The following is a 27720-nucleotide window of genomic DNA, read 5'->3' as shown; positions in this document are numbered from 1 at the left end:
GAGGCACACCCTGGAGCGTGGGTTAAAAGGTAGGTTTTATCTACCTGTTTAATTAAATCCTGAGGCTGCAAACAAAAGTGTGTTGTGTGGCAAGGCTCGCTCTTAACATGGGCTTGGTTTGCTGTGAGCTGGATTTAAACCACAAAATTGTTTCCTGTCGGCCACCAAATTGCAGGGAGATGTCCTCCTTCTTCGGGACCAGGCTGGAAAATAGGAGCTCAGAAATGAGACACAACTTAACTACTGGTTTCAGTCACTCATTTTTCTTTCTTACACGCTCTGGCATACTTGAGGAATCAATAAATTCAATTTCCTTCCCTCCAGCAGAATGGACATAGGAACTGCTCCCTACAACAAATTCATTGAAAAGTGTGGCTTTTTTTGTTTTTCTCTTTTTTTTCCCCTTTTTAACAGCACAAGGTGATCTTTCTTGCAAGAGCTGTGCAGGGGTGGAGAGGGCACAGAGATCAGTGAAACTAAAAGTACAGCTCTGGAGACTGTGTTTTTGATATATGCCCTGTTTGCTAAGTGGAGCATTTGATTTTTGTAGGACTTAAGCTTCTAAAGCAGTGTAGAATTTAAGAAAGAAGTAAAATAGAAAAGGTCAGTTGACTAAAAAAGGCTCAGATAGACTGTGGAGTTGATTGACAGGAGATAGGAACTGCAGCAGGTCCCCATTTCTGTAGACTACCAAAAGCAAGCAAGAAGCTGTTGTCACATAAATCCCAGCACTGGAAAGAGAGGTCTGCTCCAAGCCTGGCAGCAAGCAGAGCAGGGCAGCATCTCCCAGCATCTTGCTTGCACTGGCCATTTCTTTCCACTTTGACTATGAGTAAACTCAGCTGATGGTTTCTAATGATTCCTTTTTTTCTTTTTCTTTTTTTTTTTTTTTTTGTTTCTTTTCTTACCTATTGGTTTTCTGCCAAGATCTTCTGAGTTTTCCTTCCTTCCTGTTTCTCTACCCACGTCCACCCCCTTTCCTTGTCAAATTTCCTTTAATCATTTATTTTTCTGGTGCTTGCTCAGTGCTGTAAACCTGACCCTCTCAAGCTGCAGAGAAATGCAGCTGGGCTGTGCTGGGCGCCTTCTCTCTGCATCTGACCCTCACCTTGGGTTTTGCACCAGCTCTTGGGAGCAAAGGCTGGCTTTGCCCATGTGGTTTCTCAGGATTTGGTTCCTTGCAAGGCAGGGAAAACCATCTGCTGGATGAGTGGAGGCCATGGAGCTGGGATGAGGGGCAAGCCCTGCTGATGCAGCAAGAGCAGCAAAGCAGTGCAATACTACTGCACTTCTGCCCACCAGCACAGCCGTTCTGGAACGTTTATCACCATCAGTCTCGGTACCTGCAAATGCTCCCAAACCTCTTTTTTCTGCTTCAGCTTGATGTCAGACAAGTGTTGTGTGGGCAGGTAGACATCATCTCAAAGTCCAGGAGGATGTCTTCACTCCATCTCATTTTCTGTCTCCATTTCCTTTTCTCTGCTCTCTCCGAGGGTATTGTTTTGCTTCTTGCCGATTTTATTTCTATTCCTTCATGTGTCACGCTTGTCTGGAAGCAGGACTTCTACGACTCACGCTGCAGGCAAACCCTCATGGCAGTATTTTCTCCTCACATCAGGAGAAACATGCACCTTGTAACATGCACCCAGTGGAGTAAAACACTGTCTGCCCCATGCAGTAGAAGCAGATGCTTCACCTTAAAGTAAGGTGTTTTATCAAAAGCACTATTACAAAACCTGCTTTCAAGGCTGTTGGAGACCTTTCTGCCAGCAGGTTCTACCTGTTGCAGTAGGTCTAAAGTGAGTTTTAACCCAAAGTACTGTTTTTGTCTCTAGCCTGCTTGTTCTTACAGTCTTTGAATAACTTAATTCTTTGACTTTCTTGGCTTGCAACTTGCACTTCAAGGACTATGTTTTGGGGATTTGTTGTGTCCCCATCCCCCGCCCCTACACTTTGTTCCTAACTCCTACGAGTAATCAGAGGGGAGATCCTGAGTCTATCAGCCGAGTACTGCTGATGGCTATTCCAGCTAGGAAGGAAGCTTCTTACTGGCAGGCATGGGGAGGAGGGTTTATGGGACTTTCTTAACAACAGAAGTTGATTTCCCCATCTGTGGTGTTTCCAAAAGTGGGATTGCAGAGTTGCCCAAAGTACAAACTTTGACACCAGTGTCTGGCAAGGAGAAAAGCATTCCATGACCTGGAGACTGCCGTGGTGATGAAGCTTGTTCATTGCTAGCTAGAGCTTTTTGTCCCAGGTCCTACAGAAATGAGTAAAAATGCAAGCCAGAATTAGTGTCTTCAGTGAACTAATCAAAGGATAAACAGGCTTTCAGAAGTAACATTAGGACTCGTTACCTGTGTACATCTCTCCTTAGGAACAAAAGTGTTTGTCTCTTGTTGAGAGTAACCCCTTCCCCCTCCTTTTTAATAGGTGGTCACTGTTCCACCTCTGCTGCTGCTCTTTGCCAGACTGGTGCTGGGAGATGTGCTGTAAAACCTGATAGCGTCTTTTAATCCTGCGTATGGGAAACACATCTTCCAGCTTGTAGGGACCTGCGCTGCCATGCAAGGACAGGAGCATGTTCTGCACATGCACTCAAGTCCCAAGGAGGTCTGGAAACACTTAGGTTGTTGGTTTTTTTAACTGCATTATACATACATCCTGTTTGGATAGTGCCATTACTTCTTTTCTTGCTAGCTGGAAGTGGCTGCTTCCCTCCTGTACATTAAAATGTAGAACATCGCTTGCCTGTTTGAGTAGCTGAGAGCAAGATTAGTTTCCATTGCAATACTTGAAATACACTGAAGGCATTCTTACAGCAGTCAGTTTCAAAACAGTGGGAAATCACAAAGCTTCTTCCCTAAAAGCTGGAGCCTGTTGCAGCACCACAGTTGGCCTACCAGTTCCTTGCTGGTCCTCCCCTCACCTGCAGAAAGAAATTTCTTAAATGATGTGGTTTTACAGGAATTAAGTCCATGTTTAGGATTAGTTGATGCCTCTAGAAGCAATTAGTATCTGATCTACAGCACACCTGTGTAATTTACCTTTTTTGTTTGAGTCTCTAGACCATTTATGTTTTTTATTTATTAATTCCCATACTAGTGGTGGAAAGCATTTTTCTGGGGGACATACATGAGGTGAAAGAAGGGTCTCTCTTCTTTCTATCTGGTTTTCTCCCTTGAAATGTGGGCAGCACTTCTTTTTCTGCAGCAGTAATGACTCCTAACCCATGGCACCTTGAGCAAGTCCCTCTTTTGAGGGGGATGCTGCCCAAAAAGACACCCATCAAGTTCACCCCCCTGACTAAAAGCAGAGAGCTCAACTTACCTCCACTCGTTGCATTTCTTTGCTGACATGTCCAAACACTCCCACCTGGGCTTCCAAGCGCTTGGAAGGCATGCTGGCTGTTCACCTGGTTTTACAAGTGGAAAGGTATGCCCTGGAGCTGAGAGAGGGTTGCTAGCTAATGCTTCAAGTTGCAGCACAGAGGGAAGCGTGTGCTTTGCCTCCAGTTGGGACAGAAGGAGGCGGGGGGCGGGTGAATAGCTGGGATCATGCCTTGGTAGCGATCAGCGTTCTGGGCTGCTCGTCACCACATCCATCTTTGTAAAACCTTGAGGGCTCTGAAGGGGAGAAGTATCCAGGTTCTAATACTGGAGAGGTATTTCTTTTGTTTTCCAGTGATCCAAGGGATGCCATAAAAGAGCTGCTGGAAGGCGTCAGCAGAACTGGTGACTACAGTCAGTGCTGCTGTGGGGATCTGGCTCTGGGGTTGCAATTATTTACAAACTGTCTCATTCTTAAAAATTATGTAGAGATCTGAAAGTATTACCTGGGTTGATTTAAAGCATGCTCGGAGATTTATGGATGTGTAGCTTAGTTTTTGTTCAATTACTTACTTTTGCTTTATTTGTTTGTGTGATTGCTGTTACGCTTGGATCTTTGTACCTCTCCATCATTTGTGTGTACTGTGGGGGTGAGGGTTTGAGGTCAGAAGTCCAGTGGTTCAGTGGGGTGATGAATGCCTAATTTTGGTGCCCCATGCAGCAGGTCTTGATGATGTTGACGAGCTGAGAAATTCACCCTCTTCTGCTGGCAGGTTGGCTGGGAAAGAACTGCATGGGAGAGAATGTTGCTGAAGGTGGGGGCCAGACCTAGACCTGCCTTCTCCAATTTTCTCCACAATTTTGACAATGCAGCCGCCTTACATGATCACATTTCCTAAAAACCAAGGTGTCTGATTCCTTAGTGCTGATTTCTTTTTAAAGTTTTTATTTTCATTTTTGAAGTTGTATTAAAAGCCCTGCTTGCCTTGATGGCAGTGGAGGACCAGGGTACAGACACCTCCTTTAGACCTCAGTGTAAATCTCTGCATTTCAGGAGCTTGTTATCCTTCATGTATTTAAAGTGTGTTTATAAATTATGGAAAAGCCACTGATACTTCAGTGGTGGGCTTTTTTATTTTAAATACTGGTGAAATTGCAGCAAAAGCTTTATCACTAGAGATTTATAATGCTGCCAGCGTAATTCATCCTTGACTGAAACTTGGCATGGGAGGTGTTAAGCTGGTTGCAGCCCATCATTGCTTTACATGTTGTTACTGTCTGTCTGCAGTTTGGTGGCTGTAAAGATAAAAAGGGGTTAGGAAATGGTACAGAGTTTTATAAAATAGTAATTCTGATACTTGTATTGCTTGAATGACCTTGTGTTTTTAAAAAGGCACTTGGTGTTTAGTTGAAGTAGAAGAAAAAGAGAGTGCAGAGCTTGTTTTCAGTGTTTAAAAGCAAGAATAAAAGGCTGCAGTACAATTAAGCCATTAGAGCTGCTTAAGGGAAAATTTTCCTTCTTTCTTTTCTGTGCAAGTATTGGCATTTTGTTATAGTAATACTTCATGAGTGTATTGAATGGCTGGAAAATTACTAAACAGTGCTGGAGATGAGCCTCTGCTTGTTATTTGAAGCAAGTGAAATGCAGAGTTAACCAGATTGGTTAAAAACAATAAATAAAATGAAAAAAAATTAAAGGGGTATTGATAGGAGAGGGGCAGGCTGGAGGGAACTGGAAGCACACAGAGAGCACGATCTCACAAATGCAGTCAGGAAGTTCTAGAAATACCCTTTATAAACACTGCATCCTACAGGAAGAACCTTAAAGTCCAAATAAACCTTTTCCCCTTGTGCCTATGTGTACATAAACTCCACTGATTTGGAAGATCTTATCAGCTCAGTGATGTGCCTTTTTACAGTAGTTCCTAAAACAAGTTATATGATAAATATCAACCTTTCTTCTTTTTTTAGCTCTTTATCAGGTTTGTTTGTGCTTTTATCAGTTACTAAAGTCTGTGTCTCCCTCACCTTTACCCAGAAGTCCTAAACCTTCCCAGGTCAGTCTCTCTGGATAAGTGACTGTTTTTGGTTAATATCCTTACAAACACAGAGTTGTGCAGATGGGCAGAGTCAGGAGGAAGGGGAGGGATTTTAACTGTTTGACTTGTACATGGGGAAGATGATCTTCCCCCACCTCAAAAGTTATGATTATAGCAATGTGGTATGTGTAGAAATGCTTAGCAGACAGTAGATAAAGGGGAGACAGAAATAGGCTTATTTTGATGCCTTGGATTGAACTCCAAAAGAGTTTATTGATCCTGGGATTGCTGTGGCCATCTTGCATGATTCTGGGCTGGATGATTTTAAAGTATGTGTGCCTCCCTTTCTGTGATGTTTTTACCCAACTTCTCTCCTGTGCTTGCACATTAGAAATTTTGCTTCTCTCCCAGGCTTTTTACTGTATCCTAGGAATAATTGTGTGCCCAGAGGCCAGGATCTAGCCAGGGTCTCCCAGTTTTTGGATGTGCAGATAGTGGTTGGTGTGCCAGTGACCTCAGCTGTGCTGATCCTCCCCCAGAGAGCAGCTGAGGAGCCCTTTAAAATCACAGCTTGTGAATGAAAAAAATGACAGCTTAACAAAATCTGCCACCAGCCATTCATTTGGTTTGGTTCTGCGTGTGTGCCTTTAAGCAAGAGTCCTGAAACAAATTTCCATGCATGCAGAAAAGCCCCCTCTTCCTTCCAAATCCCTGTGAGCAAAAATTATTCTTCTCTAGAGTTAGCAGCCACATGGACTATTTTAGAAATGGTGGTCCAGAAGATCCATAAATTGGAATACAAAAAGCCCCCATATGAGGTAGTTTTATCTTGGTTTGGCTATGGAGCTCTTAAGTTCTGTGGTGCTTAGTGCTTGTTACATCCGTGTACTCTCTATTTTCTGGTGCAGGAAAGCTCTGGGTGAGCTGTAGACTGGATCAATTAGTTGATAAAATTCGGTGTTCTATCCAAAAGTCGTTAAATAATCCATCTAGCAGCTTTGTTGCTGGTGGAGGTGTTTGGGTGGTGTTGGTTTTTTTTCCTCCTTCCCTTGGCTATATCACTAAGGAAGCGTGGGCAACCTTTATCAGAGTATTGGTGGAATAGCTTCCCCAACCTTTCATAAGGTCAAATAAAAAAATAAACAGCCCTTCTTAGGGGAAGGAAGGGATGGGGAAAGAAGGGTGTTTGTGTACACTTTCCCATTCATGTTTTAAAGAGAAAATATATAAACTTCTGGAGTCAGCGCTGGGTATCTCGTGCCATTACAGGAACTGAGAGTTGGAAGCTTAATTTGCTTTCTCAGTGCTGACTTGAACAAAACCAAAGGGGAATAGCTGTGAGCAGGGGAGTGCTTTGCTGCTTTTGGGTTTGCCTCTGTTGGCCAAATGCACTCCACGTGCTGCAGTGACTGAAGCAATGAAATCGCAGAGTGATTCTGCTAATCCGTCCTCTTTGGATTGTGAATGTAACTAAGGTTTCTGTGTTGTTTTGGGGTAAGGTGATAGAGAGGAGAAAATATTTTTTCCAGCATTTAAGTGTTGAGATTTTAAAAGGCATACCTTTTGTACAAATTTCACATAAAGAAAAAGAAAAAGTAATTAAATATTATTAGACTGTTTCCCTCTTTTGCTTGCTCTCTGCTGCAGGAATGGGAGAAATAATTTCTCACAAGATCATTTACCAGGTTTTGTGGTTCTACATGAGTCTGGTACCCTCCTGAACATAGTCAGCTGCAAGTAGTGCTTGCTTCTACATATTTTAAGAAGGAAAAAAATTACTCTAATTTCAGTGCTTGGGATATGAATGGAAGAGGTGAGATTGAAAATGAGCACCTCTAGTTGGACATTCTTCAGATCATCATTCACCTTGGGTCACAAGTAGTGAGCCCTGGCTATACCTGCTCATGGTGTGGGTGTTTAAAACAGCCAGGTGCTGCCTTTATCCAGTGTAAAGAAACCCCTGCTCTGTAAGCCAGGGCTGGAAAACCCAACTGCTTTGCAAGAGGCATCTGGATCTGTTGTCTCCGACCAGTTGTCTATGGAACAGTTAGACACAATATATAACATAAGCTATTTGTTGTGAATAATGCTGTAAAGAGCTCAGTAATGGGCTCCAGTGAGCTAGCTGAAAGCTGCTGCTGCTGGTTGCAGAGAGCATGCCTGCCATTTGGAGGAGGTTGTCTCTTGAAATAGTCAACATCGATTCTCCTTCAGTTGAGAACCGAACATCAAAGGCAGATCCTTCACATCCTCTCTCATCTCTATATGAAAGGGACTCTCCAAATCTTAGCATGCATTAAAAAATACTTTGTAGGTAGCTACTGATGTTACTTCTGAGTGTGGTTAGCACTAGATTTATTTTACAGTGGATATTGAAGTAAACATCCCTGTATATGATGAGAGCAGTGGGGAGAGGAGGCAAGAACAGAATAGCAGAGAAATTTATCTTAATTGGTGATGGGTCAGCAGAAAAAATACAAATTTTTAAGTGATTAATTTCAGCTTATGGTTTTATTAACTGCCATAATGTGAATTTGGGCCAGTTGGGTCACCCTTTGCTAGAGAGAGCACAAGGAGATGGTGGCTATTTTTCTTAGACCAAAAGTGAATCTTCTTTGTGTCTGCAGATGGTGTCTTCCAGTGTTAGACGGTGACTCTTCCTTGGCTTATCATTGAGGGGTGCATTCCTTACCAGATACAGAGCACCTGGCTGTTACCTTACCTGTTAAGCCTTATCCTGTCTTATGCTCTGGATTCTGCACTCTTAAGCTCTCCTTTCCTTAGGTGGATGGAAGAAATGTTGAGCCCCTTTCCTCTAATTCCACGTGTGACTTTTGTTGGCAAGAAACTTCTGCTGCTCCCTGAGCTTCTGCGTAAAGCCAGCTCCTCGGGACAGAAGGGGGGAAACTCCTTGAGAGCACTCTGCAGCATGGAAATGCCCCACATAAAAGCACATTTGTACATTTTGTTACACGGAGGAATTCCTGGCCGTACCCAGCCCTGAGTAAATAGCCAGGGAGAGGCAGCTGGAGCATGACGGATGGCGGTGGTTGCGGGGCAGGGACGTGAGGCGTGGAAGTCCACGGTGCAAAGCAAACAGGGAAGGGAAACCGTGCTGTGTCTGACAGAGCTGGTGTTGGGTTAGGACAGAACTGTCTGGCGCCTGAGCCTCTCCTCAAGATCTTGCATAGCAAGGACAAAAAATGCAAAACAGCTTGCTGAATTTGTTTTTTTTTCTAATCCATAGGTAAATTTTCCTGTTATGTCATGCGTTTCAAGACACTTGATAAGTGTTGACTGTTGAAAGAAGTAACCCCTTTGGGGTGTTTTGCTGATTTGATGTTTTGCTTCAAATTCTGGACAGCAGAAAACTTAGGAAGTTTATAATCTTTTTCTCAAAGACGTGTTATATAACGTCCAGGGCAGTCCTACCTGTAAATTGCCAGAGCTGTCTTTAGACCTCCCTAGGTTAGTGAGATGGCATAAAACCAAGGAGGGCTTTCCTTGGATGGCTTCAGTGGGATTGTCCTTGGCTGAGCACCTGTTTCAGGTATCTCTTGCTGTATAATTCATAAAGGGTATTTATAAACTCCCTTGACACCAAAGGGAAATCTTTGAATCCCAGGAAGAAACATGACTGGAGGGAGGGTGAAGAGTGGCTTGTAGGAAGGTGCTGCGTTACAGAGAACATGAATTAGTTTCTTCAGGTAACTGAATAAAGAAGAGTTGAAAGGTTTGTGCTTGTTTACAGCTTGGTATATGTTCTTGCTATCTTATATGTAACTTATTCTGAAAACTAGACCTTAAATATGGGGGAAAGGAATACCTAAAAGGCTAAAATCCAGTCCCCATATATTAATTTCATTTTGAAACACTTTAAATACAGGAACTTCTTTTGCAGCACTGTGGTTTTGTCATTCATGAGCTAATTAAAATGTTAAATATACTAACCTCTTTTGTGCTTAAAAAAGATACTTGTGATAACTTCCTCTCTGCAGAATAAGCCTTAGTTTTGTCAAGAGTGCCTTGTTGGCATCTGCAAGGCTTTTGCAGGCTGTCCCCCCATGTTGTATAGCACAGCACTCTTGGCTTGTGTTGTCCATGGTTTGTCCAGTTTTGTGAACACTTTTTGACATTCAGCACTCCTCTGCTTTATGGGTCATTTGCATGTTCTAGTCAGTTCACATCATGGAGCAGGGTTGTGGCAGAGTGGATTTGGTTGTTTTTTTTTTTTTTTTTTGTCCGTTTCTTTAGCTGGGCGGTGTGCTGACTCTGTTCTTCCTTTTGGCTAAAATTAAACCTTCTCCCCACCCCACGCTGCTCTCCCACCCTTGGACTTCTATTACATGAGGCATGAGAGACACGCAGAGCAGACCATAGGTTGGCATGAAGTTTCAATTAACTATCAAGTTTTTTTAGCTAGGGATATGATCTAATTAAGCTTGAAGAGTATGATTGCCCCAGGTGAATAGAAAGCTTGCCTGAACAAGCACTTTGGCACTGCACAAAAATCACTCCCTATCAAAGGAAAAGCTTAATTTTATCCCTGCAAATCTAAATGGGATGTAGCACCTTCAGCGGCCCGTGGGTGCAGGTTAAAGTTAATAAAACCAGCTGATTGGAGACAGTGTGAGCACCCCTGGGCTCATCAAAGCCCTCTGTGCCCATTCCACAGCAGCATTTCAGGAAAGCAAGTGAGGAGCCTCCTGGAGCTTGCAATGCCACATGCTTGGCAGAGGAAGTCCCAGGCGCTATCCAGGAGTGGGATTTTTGAAATAGTGCCTGTACCATCCTCCATACTGGCAACAGCTGGTCATTATAGGCATGATGGGTATCTGGGGTCCCTGGCACCAGAGCTCAGCCTTCCCATTGCTACCTTGGTTGGCAGGACAGTCTGGAGTCTGTAGGTGCTGTGAAGATTTTTGAAGCTGCTTGAGTTTTATCATTGTTTTTGTTGTTGTTGTGATTTTATTTCTCGTGTCAATGGCATGCCAAGTACTGATGGACCTCAAACATTGGTTGATTAATGGATGAGGCAAAAATGGCCCATGCAGACAGGACTGTGCAAAGTGAAGAAGCCATGAGATGTCCCAGAACAAAAGTCCAGTGCTTTTTTCATCATCTGACTTACAACTGTCCTGGACACGGTGTCCTGTCACCAGAGCTGCTAGAGCTCAGAAGCCAGATGAGGCACCCATCATTTTATTGTGCTTTGCTGTTAGTTCATACTATTTTTATATGCTTTGAAGAAAAGGACTGGAAGAGCCAGTCCATGACTTCTGAAAGTATCTCTTGGGTATTGGCAGACAACGGAGCAAAACACCGTTGTGTTGTGCTAGTTGGCTCTCTGCTGATGATCTGTCTCAATGGCAGGAGTCAAAGTTTGGTACTTTTGTGGAGGAGGCATTGCACAGGGTTTTTTGATAGCTCATTCCTTCATCTGGAGCAAAGAAGGGGTGAAGTCAGGATATCTGGGAGTCATCTCAGAGCTGAAATGACTTTTCTGGGTGATACATTGGGGTGGAAAGCACAGGAAGCCTTGGTAAGCACTGAATATGGGTGCAGCTCCTTGCCTCCACCTCAAGTACTTCATTAGCCAGAGAGCATGAACTTCAGCATTGTTTCTGATAGTGATTTCCTAGAAGCTGATGCTTATGGGTTCCCTCTGTTGTTGTTATCATTATTATTCCAATTTCTGCTTGTAACTGATGTGAGTTGTTTAATTACCAATACCAGTACTTAACAGGAGGAGCTACAAGGTGGTGTAGGACATTTGGTCCCATAAAACCCTGGTACATGAGCACACAAACCCAGAAGGTAGCAAAGGTAAAAACTGGCCTATTGAATTTGCAGCAGTACAGCAGCATTTGAATGTAAGTAATCATGTGGAAAGGAAATGTGAATTGGCAAAAGGTGGGTACCCACTGATGACCATACTGTTACAGGCAGCCACTGTTCTTCTTAAAAGAAAAGCAGAAGGCATGTGGCTTGGTGTAGTGTGTGTCAGACAAATAGCAACTGCTTAATATTTTATATTAATATCCAGTGTAGAGATATTTCTATATTTGTGCACAATAACTGTACAAATAACATTTGCATCATTATTGCAGTGGTGGTAGAGGTCAAAGCCAAGTGGAAAGCAGGGCTGATGGTGTTGCACTTGTATTTTCTTAATGTAGATAATTTTCCCCTTGCTAGTTAACTAACATCCACTAACTAACGTGGAAATGTAATTGTATTTCCTAAACAGTGAATGCCCTAGTTCAAAGGGATGACTTTCAGTGGACAAAAATAACTCATCTATAAATGGTACTGAAGAGTGAAGTGATGAGGACATATTAGGAGCATAAATATTTAAACTTTTTTTTCAGGTTAAGTTGAACTTATTTTCTGCATTGATAGCTTTCTGTGCTCTGGGAATTCTGCAGACAGATTTGAAATCTGCTCTTAGGTTGGCATTGAGTACACGTGCGTGGCATTGGTTGCAGTGGGAATTATCTAGGTTCATTGCAGGCTTTTGCAAGAAAAAGGTGGAGAAGTTGTTTCAAAAAGATCCTCAGTGAAGACAAATTGATGGGGGGGTCCCTGTCTCCTACTCTCCCCACCTCTTTTAACAGCAGAAGACCCCTGGACAGTGCTGTGCCTCAGCCTGACTCACTCAAGGAGGAGAAGTTTGAAGGCTCCTTGTGATGCCACCATGAGCGAGCTCAACATGTTTCTGAGACAGAAGCAAAGTTTGGTGCCTCCAGACAAAGTGATGGGGTCTGTTCAGCTTTGGTGACTTGTGATGGTCTGAAAATAGTTGTGCCACCAGGTTGTTGCAGAAGTGGTGATTGGCCCCAGCACATCCCAGCTGCATCCTTGTCATTCACAGCACTGATGGTTTTATTTTCGTTTGAACAAAAACTTAAGGCAGGAGAGTCCAGAGCAACTTTTCTGTTTGTGACAAAGCCCTTCATTTCCAACAAGTACAACCTTAATGTTGTTACAATAAATATACCAAAATACATATCTGGAGGGAATGCCTAGCCCTGTGGCTGTGGGGGAAATGCAACATCAAAATAACTTGATTTATTGGTGTCAGCTACAGAGTATTGTCTATGCATCAATTCATAATGGCTTTAGATGAGGTGAAAGCTGAACAACAGTGTTGGTTAGGGAAGCAGCAGATCTGTAATGTGCAGGATGGCCTCCCCATCTGACAGCTCTGGGGACCTGGGTGAGGAAACTCGCTGCAGCTGCTTTTGTATAGAGAATAGTATGACTTGCAGATGGAGGCTTTTGCTGGTATCTTAAGCTTCAGAAAAACAAATATTCCCTCAAAATAACATAAAAAAAATAAACTTCCACTTCTTCCTGTTTTTATAGTTCACTTGTTTCCTCAGTGTCATGGTTTTGTCTCTAGTACTGTAGATTGTTAATCTTCAGAGGAGCAGGACCTTCACAGAAGTGTTTCCTGTACATGTTTATCTGTCTTTTTAACAAATTAGTATCTATTTGTTCTCCTCTGAATTTTCCTGCAAATAATAGGAAACACTCCCCTCAGTAATAAGGCTTTTTTGCTAGAAAAAAATACCTAGATGAATCACTGCCAAGGCTTAAAGTACCTTTTTTATGACTTCATTGATGGCATCCTTTAGGACATCTGCAAGTAGCACCAAATTCCAGAGGTCACTGTCCTTGTGTTAGTTTTGGCGAAGCGTTGTTTCAGCTAAACTTCATTTACTTGGTTGTGAATGCATCTGGAGGGCTCCTGTCTGAGTGTTAGCTGGAATTCCAGAAGAGGAATGCTGCTACATCCTAGGCTTTCTCTTGAGACAGCCACAGATTTCCAGCTAGTCCTTTAGCAAGGTGAGCATTGGCCATTAGTCAACAGGGAAGTGTCTGTTTTCTACATCCAGATGCTGCATTGCCTTCTTATAATGGGATGGAAACAATCTTTTCAGCTGCTACACTAATAACTTTAGTTACTTCTAGCTAATCTCAACACTGTTTGTAAGTACATGCATTAAATGTGTAAATATATTCCTCATGTGTGTGTGTTGGATGGGGACTTAACTCCCAAGTCCTCGCTGGACTCATTGCAGCCCAAGCACATCTGGACAGGGTGAAGACAGGAGAAATGTGATTTCTCCCCTCTCAAAATTGATGGTATGCATCATGCATGCATTTCCAAGGGAGAGCAGTGGATTTGGATGAGTAACTGACTTTCCCCCTCAGCTTTCTACTTCAAAAGGAGCTGTCGTCATCTGACTCCATCACTGAATCTGCTGGAGCTGGGCCTGTAGGTCAGAGCTCATTCTGGCACTGCCTGGGGTGTCTGTGGCAGAATGAACACTGGCTTGTGTTCATATCCACAGCATCTTCTCAGCATTTCTGGTGGCTCCCAGGGCTGGCCCTGCACAACCTGCAACCCTTGTTGTCCCTGCAACCCGTGCTGGAGGAAACACAGATGGAGCAGCAGCCTCCTCGTGGTGCTAACATTAATAAAAAGGCATCCCTGGACAAAGGAGCAGCTTGTGGGCCTTTGCCCCACCTTGCAGATTAATGCTGGAAATATCTCTCTATCACACTCAGAGAGGCATGGAGGAGTTTCGTTTGGGTTTGGGGTTTTTTTCAGATGTCTTGTCTACTTGTGATTTCCTATCATGGTGCAAACTGTTTAGCAAAGTTTGTACTCATCTTGCTTTTGGGCAGTGAGTCTCTCCCTTAGGAGGCCAGAAAGTCATTGCTGTTCTCTCAGAATATTAATTTCTAGTGGAAAAGAAGGCCATGCAGGGCAGTCTTGACACATCACTCTTCTGCTGCCGACTTCTCTGGGAGACAAAACATCACAGTGGAGTGCTGGGCATAGAGCTGCCCTCCCTTTGCACAAATACAACAGAGACCCATCTTCAGACCAAGCCTCTTCCTTGCTATAATTTCTTTTGCTCCAAGATATTAGTGAACATAGTGGCAGAGACGGATAAATCCTAAAGTCAGACTTGTAGCTGAATGAAACTGCCTTAAGGAAAAAAACCCAAGTTTCTAGGTGGAGCATAAAAGGGTAAGCATGCACCTTTTGTCCTTTGAATTAAAACCCTGGTTAAATCTGGGTTTAAGGGGAGGGGGGGGGAAAAAGAAGCCATTTTGGATTGAGATAAACACTTGTGGTTTCATTATCATCTGGTGAACATGTGTAGAGTGGTTGTTACACAGCTTGAGACACAGAAAAACCAGTGTCGAGCTAGGAAAAAAAATCAAGGTATATCTTCTTCCTCCCTTGTAGATACGTCAGTCATTTATTGGAAATGGACAGTATATGGTCTAGATGGGGCTTTGCCCAAACATAAAAGGTAGATGTTTTCTTCCGTGGGAAGTTCTGCAACTTCTTCTGCAAGGAAGTAATGTTGCTTCTCTTCAGGTTTCATTTTTTGATGCTTTTAAACAGTGCTGTGGTCATTTAAATTAATAGACTTGCATAAGCTATTAGCAGGTTTTTTTGGTCCAATGTTGTGGTATTCCCCAATGAATCCAGATTTGAGATGGCAGCTCCCAGCTAGTAGTGAGTGTGCCAAAAATGCTGATGGGTACAGGATGAGAAGCTGCTTCACCATCTTTGCTGCTCAAAGGAAAGACCATGGGAGTCTTTGATCTCTTTCATATATTTCAGAGGACTCCAGCTGTCCCTATACTGAGCCTTTTCAGAAGGAATTGGTGTGAGAGCATGAACATGCAGTGTGTTGAACAACTCATCCTTACCTGCCAGAATGAGAAAATAGGATGACCCCAAGATGATTCTCCTGATTGATTTCTCTGCTGTGTGCAAGCAAAATCCCTCTTTGCCAGGGACAATTCGGCAAGCACTCGGCACCACCGTATCTTTCAGCATTTAAAAGATTCTGCCTGTTACAGCAGAGCACAGGAAATACAAGCCATTAAATGCATGTGACAGTGTTGTGACCAGGTGAAGGACAGTGGTAGGGAGAGAGGCAGAGGCACGCAACTGCCAGCATCTTGAGGAAACGCTTGTTTGTTTGTCCTTTTTCCAGAGCCCTTCGGCTGTGCAAGGGAAGCGACAGCAGAGATGTAAACAGGAAAGCTGGCTGCAGGGAGAACAAAGTAGGGGTTAGGAGATGCACACAGTTGGCCAGAGGAGACCAAAGGTACTGGTGAGAAATCTCTGCCTGCTATAGGACTTAAATAATAAAATCAGTAAGCTAAGAAATAGAATCATAGAACCATAGAATGGTTAGGGTTGGAAGGAGCCTTAAAACTCATCTTGCTGCAAAGCCCCTGCTGTGGGCAGGGGCATCTCCCACTAGACCAGGTTGCTCAAAGCCCCATCCAACCTGACCTTGACCACTTCAGGAATGGGGCATCCACAGCTTCTCTGGGCAGCCTGTGTCAGTGCCTCACCACCCTCTGAATAAAGAATTCATTTTTAATACTTAACCTAAACCTGCCTTTTTCATCTTAAAGCCATTCCCTCTTGTCCTACCACTGCATAAATAGTTAATGCTGGATGTCCTGATCCAAGGCAGGCCTGGTGACACTTGCAGTACCCTTTACAGGAGGGGAAGCCTGCCTTGTGGTTTTTCTGTGCTCTGAAGGAGGCAGAACGTGAGGATAAGTGTCATAAATGAGCAATAAAATAATTCCCACATTACTAAAAATGAAAGTGGAATCATAAGCGTTCATCTTCCTGTAAGTCTATAAAACAGCAGCTTGTTCCCAAGAGCACTGAGAAGAAGAGCTGGACAAGGTACATTTTAAGGGCAAGATAATGTTTTACTAACACTGACAGAGAAGCAAAGTGATCCTGAAAACTTAAGCTGGTTAGTTCAAGTCAGTCCCTGGCAAAACAGGGAGCTGGCTGACAGGAAGCACAGTCAACATCAGATTGGAGAGTGAAGCTGGAGCTGGTCATTACGGTTTTATGGGAGTTTTCAGGGATTTTGGGAATGTAGGTGGATAAAGATTGTCATATCCTGCCTCTTGGTCTGCAGGTGGTTGTACCGTGGAATATTGAGTTGTGGTGTGGGGCTTTCCAGAAGATAGTGCCAGCCCTCAGAGAGCAGTAAAGATGATTTGAAATCTAGAGGAAAAAAATTGGGTAAGACACAAAATGATATATCTGGTTTAGGATGTGCATAATTAGTCTGAGAGTACTTGCCTCATGGTAAAAAAAAATTATCCTAAAGAAAAGGAAAACACAGATGCAGTGGTTAAAAGACTCACACTTAAGTACCTCTACTTTGAGCTAAGTATTAAAGTGCAAAATAAAAAGGGAGGAGCAAGGCCTTGGTTTTTCAGTAGCTTGTTTTTTAAACCAGTTTTCTATCAAGAAAATGAAAGTTTGCAGTGTGCCCTGTGATGACTGAGGCCATGTCACACAAGTAAGGCAAAGTACAGGGTTAGATTTCCTGGAGTATATTACAGCTGTTTGTCCAGGTATCAATTAGGAGCTGTGGAGGAAGGGTTTAATTAAGAAGAAAAGCACATGAGGCTTTTCCGGCGTGGAGGAGCTTGGTGCATGTCATTTTTATAACCTCTTTTCTGGTCATGGATGTTTATATGGAGTCCTGTAAGACGCTCTTGGCACTTCCCTTTGATCTGTCTGCAGGAAAATGAAGTCCATATGGCCTCCACCCAGATCCTGGCTGGAAATACCCATCTATGCTGGGGTCATTTTTTTGTTGTCATACATATGTACAAAGGTCCATTCATCTATGAGAATGACATTCAAAATAGGGAAAGCATGGTAATGATAGGTAGGGAGGAGCATTTCAGTGCTCCTGTAATGTTCAGCAGCCTAAAGCGTATCATAAAATGTCTGAAGTCCTTCCTAAAGATCTAATTTTGTGCCATTTTTCCTATTTTTGACATGCTTCCTGTTTTTCCCTGTGACGCAGCTGAATGACCCCGGTATTCAAGAAAGCTTTGTGGACAGCAGGACAGCATAAGTGCAGTGGGTGTCTCTCAAGTGCTGGGCATAAAACTACACTGACCATGCCTATGAAGTCTTTTGTTAGGGCTTGTTGTTTGTTTGGAGGGCATTTGATTGTTTGGGGTTTTTTTTTTTTTGTTTTGTTTTTTTTTTTTTTTTTTTTTTTTTTTTTTTTTTTTTGTTTATTCTATTTTGGGTTTTGTTATTTTTTTAAATTTAAACAAAGTTGGTGAAAAGTCACCTTTACCTCTTACAAGGCACAGCAAGCAGTGTTCAGGCAATATTGCTGTGGTTAATCTTGACTACTACACTGAAAGTAGGTTGCCTGGTGTTCCCAGAGGGTGAGGCATGACAAGTTTCAGTATTCCCAAAATGGACCTGGCCCTGCTGGGAACCTCACACTGCACTGGAATTGTGTGCTGAGATATCTTTGTGCCCAGTTCACAACTGCCAGGGCCTGGTCCTGGGTGCTCTGTTAATGTTTTGCTGCAGAAGTCCAGCCCATTGACATGACTGCTGTTAACAAGGTGGCTGAATTTCATTCTCTTTACCAGTGCTCCAGCAGCTCCAGTGAAAATTCCATCTCCTCTTGCTCCAGCCACTGTCTCAGCTCTTTGAACTATGCTTGCAGTTGGCTGGCAGGCAGCAAAAGGCAGATCCACCACCTTGCTGGCTCTCCAGGTGCAGTGTTTACTTTAGATTTCTAACAGCAGAACCCTGTAGCAGCATGAATTTTGCTGGGAAATGGGGAAGATGTTCATGTGTTGGCACAGCCACTCATTGGTCCACACTAGGAATTGCAAGAAAACTTTGGAGGATATTTCACTGTGGCACCAAGCTAGTAGGGTTGGATACTACTGGACTGGGCAGTATTCAAGGGGGAAAATAATTTTTATGTTAATCGTAATATTTTTTAAAAGGCAGCAGCATTGCCCGTCTTGGAGCTGAGGTTTGTTAGCTTAAGCTTAAGGTTAACGAACATGTGCAAAGGTGAGAACCCAGTGAGTGATTCAGTTGATGCTGATCCAGTGACTTGATATCTGCTTCCCTTTGGAGAAAACCTTTGGGAGCAGGGCTTGAAGCCAGCTGAATTAGTTGGTGGTTCTTCTTGACTGATGCAACAGCTTCTGGATGTAGACAAGAGGTGAGGACATTATTTCCATCCCTATGGATTGAGCATGCTGTAACATTTGTAACAGAGAGCTTTTTTTCTCTCTTGCATTTTCACACACAGTGTTTATCCCCACCTGCTCCTGACCCTGGGCAGAGCAGGAGCTTTGCAGAGATTACCCAGGTGGTGGCTCAACCCAGCCCCATCAGCTGAGAGTTGCCCCACAGCAGCTGTGAGATTGTGGTACCTGTACAGTGTGATGGCTTCTCTATGTAATTTGTCATACTGGAACTGTTGGTTGATGTTGCTCATCTGTAAGAACCTTCTGATGGTCCCAAGTCGCTCTGTGTGCTGAGCCTTGAGCTTTTAGGAGGACCAGGGCTGGGGTTGGCCTGCAGATCAGTAAGAAGGCAAGAAAACAGGAAAACTTGGGGAGATGTAACTGCTCAAGATGTTGTTTCAAAAACACGGTTACAACACAGCTTATTCAAGGATAGTTTTGTCTTACACAGGGAGGCTAATTTCATCTTCCCTTGGGAGAAAAGCTTTAGAAACTGGACTTGCAGCAAAAAGTGCCAGGCAGCTTTCTTGAATTTTGCTGGCTGACGTTGCTTTGGACTTGTGTGCTGAGTTCTTGCTGGAGACAGATGAGGATTGAGCTGATGGGTGCTGCATTAAGCATTTGAAGGTAAAAGCAGTGTTGCTGCAGGGCTTGAGGAGGAAAGTGAGGTGGCAGATTCTGGCACATCTGGATAGAATGAGATGTGGACTGGGGATGTGCAATTAAAATCTAAAATAACCCCACCTATCATATTAATTACTTGCATAGCATGCTACTCTGACTAATGAGTTGACCCACTGGTTGCAGATGCACTTCTACTAACACAGACTATTCTCTGGCCATTAAACTAAATGATCTTTTTATGTTGTATATTAAAATTTAGTAAATGCAGCTATCTGTTGATACCACTGTAACAAACTTTGCATGCTGCCTGTTGTCTTCACCATGACTTTGGACTGTAGCTTGATTCCATTGTCATGACAAAACCCACCCAAGCTGCAAATAGGTGCCTGCAGCTGCACCTGCACACGTGCTCGCTGAGTGCTGGAGAGAAGCAATGAACAGATGTCAGAATATCATAGAATCAAAATGGTTTGAATGGGAAGGGACCTTTTAAGGCCATCTAGTCCCAGCATCCTCCATGTGGCCTGGTGTCTGCTCAATGAAGCTGGATTCAAGCCTCATTAGTCCTTAGCTCAACATTTCCATGGTCCAAGCATGAAGTTTTCAGGAGCAGCTGTGATTTTAGGTTGTCTGTGTCTGTAAAGTGGGGATGCAGCTTTCCTCTGAAGGATGATTGCACGCAACATCACCTTGGTCATCATTCTCCACCTTGGGGAAGAGGGGATTTTTGTCCCAAATCAGGGTTAAAACCATTTGGATTTAAGGCAGACAGAAGCAGCTGAGCCTGGAAACACTTAGCTTTCTTCTCCCCTCCTGCCTAATCATCAGCACAGATTAGTTCAGAAACTGGGCAGGTATTTTTAGAAGCTGCTTTCAGAGCCCTAGTGTCACAATTTTTATTCTCGTTATCGGTGCTGAGGCATTTCTTGAGCAGCAGTTCTGCTTTAATGAGAGGGCGTTAGGGATCATCATAGAACTTGTGGGGACATACTCGACACCCTGGCTGAGCGAGGGGTTCCAGCAGTTGTCCAGGCGGTTCCTGAGCAGCAAGGGGAGCGTTTGAGACGCAGTGTCTGACACAAAGCTCGTGTGCAGGGATGCAGCTGTTGGCACTGCAGCTGTGTGGGCTGCCAGCAGAGATGGGGTGTGTGAGGATCTGTAGCTGATATTTAGAGATACCAACTCATTGCCCACTGGAAGTATTTAAAACCCCTTTAAAAGTTGTGATGGAGGCAGACATACTGGAAGACTGAGTGCTTCCTCCAAGCCTTCTGAGTTGTTTGGACCCTTGGTCCCAGCGCTGTGTTGGCAGCTTTTGGGAATAAAGTGCTGACAGGCTACCAGAGGAAATGACACCTGCATTCAACTTTGGACCTGTTGGCAGCCCTGGGTGCATGGGTGCCTTGCTGGGCAGCCTCTCAGCTGCACGTTTGCCCCATCAGCTGCTGCTAAACACCCCCATCATGACTTTATGGCAGTTGTATCGTAATTATTTTATTTTTTTTTTTCCCAGCCTATAACCGGGGTGGGGAAACAAGGATCTTTGGTCGATGTTCTCTTCCGAGCCGGGAGGATATTGCGAATGAGTAATGGTCCGGCCGGGGCTGTAATGTGCAGAATACCTCTGGGATGACTCACCCCGCACAATGCAGCACATCCCTCCAGGAGACTGAATCACGCATGGGGGGAAGCAGCAGCCAGCTGGGACACGGGGCAGACAGGGAGGCTGGTGGTGGCAATGGTGCTGCAAAGGAGCAGTAAAGGTTTAAAATGCAGAGGAAATGGCATCCCCCAGCAGGTAAGTGTGCTCTGGCTGCGTATAATTCCGTGTTTTTTACTCCTGGGGTTCTTTTTCCTCCTCCTCCCCCCATCTGCCCCCACAGCCCTTCTGAATGTTGTCTAAATCAGCATATAATTTATCAGTGAATATGTAAGAATTCTTCTGTGAGACACAGCCTTTCATTTATGGTTGTGTATCAGTTTTTTTTCCCAGAACTAATGATTTAGCATTCACCCTTTCTTTAAATTCCAGCAGGAAAAATAGATGCTGCCTGGGAAGCTAATTCCCTTGATGTCCTTCTTCATGGACATTTGATGGAGTAGGGGATTTATAAAAAAAAGGTTGAAGGCAAAACCAATGTGCTTGCTGGTTTTGATACAGCCAAGAATGTCTTCTTTTCTTTTTTACATTCATTTATCTGGCAAAAGATGAAAACCCTTTAGATTTAGACTGCAGTTATCCTGCTTACTCCCTCACCCCTCCTCTGATATAGTCCCAGCTGGAACTGAGTCACAGAATTATTTTATTTTTTTTAATATTTGCAAAATATTATCTGCTCTTCATAATTATAACATACATGTCATTGAGGATGTTTACAGAGCAATAAATATAGTTGTAGTCTCCACTGATCAAAATGGAGGAGAGTGGGAGAAAATTCAACTTCCTTTGGGTGAGCAATTTTTTTTCTTTTCTTTGTAAACTTTGAGTTTACAGGAATACTCTGTATATGTCTGCAGACATAATCATTTTTATGGAATGTAGTTTCTGTGGTTGTCAGTGGGTTTTTTTTTTTTTTTTGCTAAGCATTGCTGTTCATTAGCTAACATAGGATAGCAATAACAATGCTTATGGTCAGTTTATGTTAGTTAGGAAAAAAATTAGGGTAGAACTTGGTTGTGATTTTTTTTTTTTTTTTTTTTTTTTTTTTTGATGTAGGGGAATCAATTCAGGATGCAGATCTTAGAAATCTACCTATTTGGCTGGCTAAACTTTTATGTGACTTTTGCTTATCTTACATGTGGTATAAAACAAATACCATCTGTCATGCAACAACAATTTATTACTCATTACTGTAAATGATAGTACTAATTAGCTTCCTTGTAATTTGTTAATATTTTGTACCCTTGCACAAAAATAAGAGGACTTGAGGCTGTAACTCTTGCTTGTACTGCATGAGGTGCAGGGCAAGTTATTCTAATATATTATGCTGCCCCTTTTAACTTTTCAAGACATACCATGTGCATCTATAACCATTTATTGCAAAATTGATCCATTCAACAAATTTGAAGGAAAGTCTTTTTTTCAGAGATTTCATTGAATGGTTGCTCATTAAAGGTTCTGTTGTTAGTGTGTGTGTCCCCGTGATGTCATGGCTGCCGTTTAGGGGGAAAAAAAAATCAAATATTGTTTTGAGTATTTTTGTAACAACATTTGCTGTGACTTTTGACAGCTCTAACACAGTTTCAGCAGTGTTACATAAATGCTTCAATACAGACACAAGTCATAAATTAATCTGCCCCAATGCCGTTAAAATGTCATTTTAATTCAATATTGTTTGTGTAATAAGCTAATTTCTGGGGAGAGACCTAGAGCTGCATCCGTGGATCTTTGCTTGCCTATCAGCATACTTGTAAGCCAGCTTTTTTCCCTAAAAAGCTGCTTCCAGTTCATTTGAGGTTTTGCCCACGTGTGCAGCACTTTGTGGGGATCACTGGGCAAGTCTGGCACAGGAGAGGATGTTACACTGGCCAAAAAAAATAGATTTAGTCCTTGCAGGACTATATAATATGTATATTTTTTAATATATATGTGTGTGTGTGTGTATATATATATATATAATGTATGTATGCATTTCAGGAATGAATTCTCATATACTTCCTGGAAGGATCTGAACTAATTACGGGATTATGAAATCCCATTTGAGCTAGTTAGGATAGAGCTGTTTCTCGTAAACTCAATAAAATCAGCCTTAAATGTTGAACAAACGTTTTGGTGAAAGGGTTCCTTTGTTCCTCACTGCCTCGGCATTTAAAGGAGATGTGGAGGCGGGCGGCTGGGTTGTTGCAGGTGTCTTGGTTTTTTGAGAAGTCCTTTTTCTTCTGGGAAAAAAAAAGAAAAAAAAACAACAACAACAAACCAAACAAAACTGCTGTTAGATTTTCCTCTGGAGGATTTTTGGATGCGCTGCAGTGCTGGAAGCAAACCCAGGCTTGCCGAGCACTGGCTGTGGAGATCTGACCCCTCTTCATTTTGCCTTTGGGGCTGCTCTGGGCTCTGCCAGCATCTCTGGAGCAAGGAATGTAGAGACTGAATTGTTTGTATTTACTCTGACTGTGTGGAAACTAAAATTTCCCAGGTGCCCTTTTTATTCTGGTGGTGTTTGATTTGAAAACCAGAAAAATGCAGGTTGCAAATTGGTTATACAAGAGTTGGGTTACAGGTATAGAGATTCTTTGTTCCTGGTATGATGCAGAGGTGAGGGCAAGGAAAACTTTTGGGAGATTTTCCATGGTTTTCTTCAGATTCCATTCTAACATTTGATCTGGCCAGAGAGACACAGATGTCTTTTTTTCTTGGTGATATTTAGTGGTTTTGATACTTAATGAAAAAGTTTCAAACCTGCTGGAAATCTAAATGGTATGGAAATATCAACTTAATTTGCTATAGCTGCATACTCTCAGAAGTTTGCTTTCAAACAAATTGCTGAGTTAGGATTTGAAGAAGAAAATGCTGGTTATAATCTGCAGATATGTCACCTTTGCAAGAAGGTTCATGAACTGACCAGCAGATCAAGGAAGTGGGACTCCAAAAATAGCAGCTTTTAATGTCCCTGTTTTCTGGCTGTGGGATGAACTGCAGAGAGGAGCCTCACAATACAACTTGCAGCAATCACCTGGGCAGAATGTGATGGCTTTAACTCCAGCTGTTGGAGCTGCTGAGGCAGGGAAAACACCTGGCACTGTGAAATACATCCAGGTCAGCCAGAGGCAGGTTATGCCCTAGTAATTGTAAAGTTAAATTTGTTTGGATCCAAATAGTCTAAATAGTGTTTATGTGCCTGACCTCTGCTGCTGTTGCATTAGCAGCCTCCTGCTGTCCTTTAAGGCTCTTCCCTAAAACCTGGGATCTGAAAATGTCAATGCATGGATTAAAAGACAATAGTCCATAATGTTGAAACCCATTATGGGCAAATACCTTTTTTTCTGAGACCTGGATCTCTTCTGGCCTTGTAAGCTGTAGAGTTGGGAAGGGAGGAAAACATCAAAGTGCCTTTTGGCAGCAATATTGTAGAAGTTTATAATCTTGTGTTTTGGTCAAGTAGCTTGGCTAGAGGGAAAGATATTACTGAATTATGGAAGGTGTCTGGGAAGTGTTTTAGATACTAAATGTCATTCAAAAAAAGTAGTAAATGTGGTGGGTTGGACTATGTTTTCCTTCTCCCTTGGGATTTTTAGACATCTGATGGTATCTGCAGTTGCTGCTTTGGAAGCAAAGTGGAAAAGAAGAGCAGCTGGTGGAAGGGAGTTGTCTACTTTGACCCTCCTTTTACAAAGACATTGGTGAGATTAAACCTTAATTAAGGAGTGAATTGTTTTGGTTTTTAGTCCTGGATGCAGGATTGCAGCCCTAAGCCCTCACTGGCCACACAAGGGGCTCATGGCTGTGTCCCCCATTAGTGTTGCTGGAGGTGATGTGGTTTATGTCTGAGAGCACAGGATGAGGGCAGCCCCATGCGTACATGGTGGGGGACAGCACTTCTGTCAGCCTCCAGTGTCACCTGTCTCTTAGACACACAAATGCTTTGTGAGTTGGACTGTAGATAAGGAAGCCAGGGTTCAGTGATGACAGAGGTCATATTCAGTCACTTCTTGTTTAGGAAAAATTCTGTGTCCTCCGGAAAAGCAATTAGACATGCACGCACTGTATTTTACTTTTATAGATGTATGTGCATACCCACGAGCTATAATTTTTAAAGAGTTCTCTTTTCCTTCCAATAAAAACAACACGTGCTTTTCGGCGCTACCTTTACTCCCCAAGTTCATTCTGTTTCTTTTTTTTCTTCACTCAGGGTGGGGCAGGCAGACAACCTGGAGCAGCCCTGGAACAAGCTGGCTGCCTGCCATGCAGCTGGGTAATCCCTTCAGATACTTTCTTCCCAAGCTTTTAAGGCTGTTGAGGACAAATCTGTAGGGTTAAGATAGCATTTAAGAGCATAATTAAGAATAGTTTGCATGAAAAGCATAGCTCATAGGCCATAAACCCAACAATTAGAGCAGTCTTAAAAGTTTCAAGGATCCAATAAAACAAGGGAAACTAAGGCTACTGTGGGGTTTTCTCTAACTGTTTCATTTTTAGCTATCAGTACCTCATTAATTGTAATGGACCAAATATTTTCATGTACCTCATTAACCATTTCTTGTGACAGAGTTGAATTGCAGTTACCATGATAAAAATGCAGATGGATGGCTTGAATGTGGTTGTTCTGCTACTCCAGTGCACCAAGGTTTCATCAGTGGCACACACATGGGATTTGCAGATCGCTCCTTTGCTCCTCAGGATTTGGAACACTTGGAACCAGCCAGAGCCTTGATGCAGTCGCGTAAAATGAAATAGCAAAGAAAATAAACAGCTTTTACACTAAGGAAGCAAGATCCTTATATGGAACTGAAATATTTGAGTACCTCCCAAGTATTTATCAACACTGGCATGAGGGAAAGAAGCATTGCCTATTCTAGGCTTGTGGATGGAAACAGCAGGCAGGATTTAGACATAGAAGACTGGAGGAAGCTGTGCGTAGCCTTGAAAATTCAATGTGCAGCTTTTGGGTCCTAATCCAGTGACTAAACCAAGATGTCCAGCCCTCAGAACCCTTAACCACCTCCTTTCCCTTTATCTTTCCTTTCTTTTTTTCCAAGTCCCGTGGCACAGGTGGCACTTTGGGAACTGTGGCTGTGGCTGGAGCAGAGCAGAAGTGAGGACAGAGCTCTGCAGGGAGCCCAGCGTCACTGGTGACTTTTGATCGTGCAGGAAAGTGTGCTGGGGATTACATTAATGGAGCCAGAGCTCTGCCTGCCCTGCCAAAGGTGAACCCTTCTGCTGGACAAGGCTCTTGTCTAATAGGGGAACAGAGGTCGCCTTGCAGGGGTAGGGGGATGGAAACTAGATTTTCTGGCTTTTTATCTTTAAGGAGGTTGGTCTTCAGGATAGGAAAAACACAGTTTAAATGGTGTTATCTCAGCATCTGGTGGCAGAGTTTGTAAGGGCCATAGGTCATGGATAGCTGTGGATATGAAGAGGAAAACCATGCGTCTCTGTGCCCCACTAGATTGTCATTATAATGGGCAGGGATAGTCATGGCACCTAAATTTAATGTATAGGTATCCAGTAATACTCAGATGCAATTAGGAGCCTAGAGAATTCACTGAGAGGGGATGGAAATGTGCAAGTAACTGTCAGGAATCACAAAGTGCTGAGTAGCTGCTTCTTGCTTAATTTTCCTTTAAGTGGACAATTTCTGCAGCAAAGTAACTGAAGGCAACGTTACTTTTGGGACAGCCAGAGGCTCCAACTGCTGCCATAAAAGTGAATGGTAAATCCTGCAGGAAGCTATAATGCCAGTGGCAATTTTTAAGTGTGGAAGGAGAAGCAGCAGTTTCTGTGGATGACTTTTGTGGGGGGATAGGAGGGAAGGTCGTATTGAGCGGCTCTGACTTCAGAAGAGAGCTAAAAATAAGTCCAGAAAGGATCCTTGGGGAATAGTAGAAAGATGTAGAAATGTATAGTTGGCTTTCTTTTTACTTAATCTGCTAATTGTTAATCCTTATAGACAGTATGGAAAAGGTACAAAGAATAAAAACTGTCTTGGATGGAAGCAGCTCAATTTTTGCACAGTAGGAAATTAGCTGAAGTATTTTGCTTATTTCTGAGTATCAGGAAGTCAGGAGATTAAAGTTGCCTCTGTAAAATCTAGAAAGAGGTTTTCATTAAAAAATAAAAAGGTAACTGGATCCATTTATAGACACACTTACCCTGTTTACTGTACCAGGAAGCTGCTTTAAGGACTCGAGCAAAAATATTCTTAAAAACATGGTTTCTCAGTTCTGTGTATACCTTGTGTGTGTCAGCTGTGGCTGTGTATAGGATTGGAAAGCTTTTTATCAGCCATTGCAAAGTACTCAGGGCAGCAGGGGATGAGCTTCTGGCATCTGTGCACTGCTGTCATCGTGTAGGTCCAGTGAGAAGGTTGGCATATCCATAAAATAAAGGCTGTGAAAAGAAAATTGCAGCATATGTTTTGTGAGATCAGAAGAGATAAGCTGGTCCCAGAAGATGCTCACTGCTTCCCTTGGTTTGTCCTCAAACTGCTTTCAGGTAGGATCCATGAGGCTGGTTGCTTAGATGTTAGATCTGGTTGTGTCAGAGAAAGGGAAACTTGGAGTTTAAGTGTTAGCAGCTGAACTGCTGCAAAAATAGTCTGAAAATGAGGCAATTTTACCTGGTGCAGGATGAAGAAAGCTACTACTGCTTGTCATGCTGTAGAGGATGCTGGGAAAATATCTGGATACAGGGAGGAATTTCTCTCCATAAAGGGTAATACCTGTCATTTTGAAAGGCTGCCTCTTGGAGCCTTCTGTGTGTTGATCTTCCTTCTCCTGGTGAGGTCACCTGGTGATCTGGAGATGGGCAGTCCATGGGCACATCCCTTTTTCTCGTCCCAGGTTTGATGTTAATGTTGCAGGTTTGAGTGCCCTGCAGCAGCTTTGTGGGCACCACTGGGTGCCTCAGCAGCTCTGCAGCGCCGTGGGTGTGCGTGGCACAACCCATTTTAGCTTGTAGTCTGTTGCAC

At 43.1% G+C, this 27720-nt stretch overlaps 1 protein-coding gene across 1 annotated transcript in view; it reads left to right on the top strand.

The window, feature by feature from the left end:
- The window catches only part of SPRED2 (sprouty related EVH1 domain containing 2), a 59370-nt gene that overhangs the window by 4233 nt on the left and 27417 nt on the right, over positions 1 to 27720 (top strand). The window lies entirely within an intron of this gene.

Source organism: Vidua chalybeata, chromosome 3, assembly GCF_026979565.1.
Source record: "Vidua chalybeata isolate OUT-0048 chromosome 3, bVidCha1 merged haplotype, whole genome shotgun sequence".
In the NCBI taxonomy this organism is placed as follows: Eukaryota; Metazoa; Chordata; class Aves; order Passeriformes; family Viduidae; genus Vidua; species Vidua chalybeata.
Note: the sequence above shows the minus strand (reverse complement) of the source record. Positions and strands in the feature narration are given on the sequence as shown.